Genomic DNA, 2,835 nt, shown 5'->3' on the forward strand with positions numbered 1-2,835 from the left:
TCCCAGGCACTAGTGTAAAAGTTCAGTATAGCAGTATACACACACACACACACACAAGGAAAATAGGAGGATAGTCATCCTTATTTCACAGGTAGGGAAACCATGGCTTGGAGAAATGAATCGAGTTGCTTGAGAATTTAACAGTCAATCAGAGAAGAAACCACAGGGTTGTCTGGCTCACATTCTGGGTCTCTTTCCCCACCGCAGGAACTGGTCTCTGACACTCCTGAGAGGGGAGGCTTCACCTCTGCTCTCACCCCTGAACAGATGACCGAGATAGAGGAGAAGGTTAATCTGAAATCTGCCGGAGAGGTCAGCGGGCTGGGATGTGCGGCTCTGGGGTAGAGCGCATGCTTGTGTCCCGCGTGTCTCAGACGCTTAGCTTCTGTCCCCAGCAATGGGGAAGAAAAGAAGTGGCGTGGGGGGAGGGCAGGCAAGGAGGGCATTTTCTTTTGAACCTTTTTCAAATAAGTAAATTAGGTCTGCTTTGAAAACTCACAAAAGATTTGGGTGAACGAACACGCTGGAAGCATTCTGAACCAGATCTGCCCCACATGACAGTCAGAAGGCCAGGAGAGCTCTAAGCCCATTAGCTCATCTTGATCATCTCACGGCCATACCTACGCCAGGCACTGTGCCCCAGAGAAGCCTTTGCCTGGCAGTAACTCCCAACTCATGGGACAGACACCAAGGGAAAGGAAAAAATGATTTTTTTTTTACTGTTACCATCACCTCATAAAACACAATAGTAGACATTAATCTCAGATATACCTATAAAAACTACCTGTGTAAGTAACTCACCACTTTGTCTCAGTTTTCTAAGTAGGCAGGGCCAGAGAGGACATGATCTAAGATGGTCATCTGGCAGTCCTCCCATGAGGGAGACAGACAGACCATTATATTCACTGTCTGTGGGTTAGAGCCACAGAAAATCCTCTGCTACCTTAGTTTTGAAAAAGAAAGTGGTTGGAAGCAAGTTTTGGTGTAGCATTCATTGGAGCCTGGCAGCCACGGTGCAGCCACAGGGCTAGCTAACAGGGAGTCTAACCCTGTGGCAAGGACAGTAAACTTCAGCAAGTGAAAGAGCCAGACTTGGGGGCCCACTCCTGTAATCCCAACCCCTGGTAGGTGGAGGCAGGAGAAAGCCAGGTTCAGGGCCAGTCAGGGGCACACGAGACCCTATTTCAACAAGAGTAGTGATGGTAATAATTAATAAAAAAAAAAAGAAATCGAGGAATTTAAATGGAAGGGCCAAACTGTATTAGTTCAGTCGTGCAGTGTTGGCCTAGCTCTAGTGAGGTTCTAGGTTCAACTCCCAGCACCAAGGGAAAAATGGAATCAGGCATCTCTCCACTGTCTCTGGGATTCTCCCAGTTTCTCTCTCATTGGTGGCCATGTTACTCTACCTGCAGATAGGGTTTTTTTTCTCCTTTGGCAGGGACTCCGGTGCCCAACATCTCTATATTTTGTATCTCATGACTTCAGAAACCAGAGACACCATCAACCAGTTGGGACCAATCACATACCTTCCAATTTTTTTTCTCTTTCATGCTGGGACTGAAAATTTCTTGATTGATAGTGTTTTTTCCCCTCGTGTTTAGACCGAAGTCTTGCACTTCTGGGAAGAACATCAGAGAAGCGATGGAATGCCCTTCTTAGTGCATTAGATCAAGAGCTACTCTGTCTGTGTAAGGTTTATTACTGGTCATGTGAACGTGGATCGCGTGGTTCAAAGGAGGTCAGCTGGGTTTCTCTTTTGCTAAGTACCGCTTTGTGATTGGTGTCTTGGGGTAGGGGTTTCTGAACACTGGGCACAGATGTAAATTGCTCATCATGTACGATTTTTACAATATGTTACCAAACGGCGTTCCTTCTTCCTTTATCCCACAAATGTCACCTACTTATTCACTGTGAGGCAGCCCTGTGGCGTGAGCCCTGAATTAAGACCATGGCACTATCATATGTCTCTCCATGGTCTCAGTGGGCCTCACAGTCCTGATCGCAAGGGGGGGATGAGCACACACGTGGTGGTTTGAATGAGAATACCTGTGTTGGCCAACTTCATGTCAGCTTGACACAAGCTAGAGTCATCTGCAAGGAGGGACCCTTAATTGAGAAAATGCCTCCATAAGATCAGGCTATAGGCAAGCCTGTAGGGCATCTTTTAAATTAGTGACTCATGAGGGAGGGACCATTGTGTGGGATGCTATCCCTGAGCTGGTGGTCCTGGTTTCTATAAGGAAGCAGTTTGACCAAGTCAGGGGGAGCAAGCCAATGAGACGCACTCCACCATGGCTTCTGCATCAGCTTCAAGGTTCCTGTCCTGACTTCCTTTGATGATGAACTGTGATGTGGAAGCCTAAGCCAAATAAACCCTCTCCTCCCAAGTTGCTTTGGTCATGGTGCTTCATCACAGCAATAGGAACCCTAAGACATCCCCCATAGGGTCTGGCATTTGAACACTTGGTCTCCAGTTGGTGGCACTGTTTGGGAAAGCCTAGGAGATGGGGCCTTACTGGAGGAAGCATCTCAGCGTTCACTCTCTCTGCGTGGTTCATGATGTGAGCCCTCTGTTTCCTGCTCCTCCATCATGGACTCTAACCTTCTGGAATCATAACCCCAAATAAATTTGTCATTTCTAAATAGCCTTGGTGATAGTGTTTGTTCACAGCAAGGGAAATGTAATGCATGCAACACCTTCCTATTCAACATGGCTGGCGCTGAAGGGGGACTTGTGCTTATGAAACTGACCAGGGTTACCATCATTAGTTCTGTGCCCTCAGCCCTGGCCTTTCTCCGCTCTGGCCTGCACGTATCTGTGGTCTGTTTGCATCC

This window comes from Microtus oregoni, unplaced genomic scaffold (genome assembly GCF_018167655.1).
Source record: "Microtus oregoni isolate MIOR12 unplaced genomic scaffold, Mior012 000019F_ref0000042, whole genome shotgun sequence".
In the NCBI taxonomy this organism is placed as follows: domain Eukaryota; kingdom Metazoa; phylum Chordata; class Mammalia; order Rodentia; family Cricetidae; genus Microtus; species Microtus oregoni.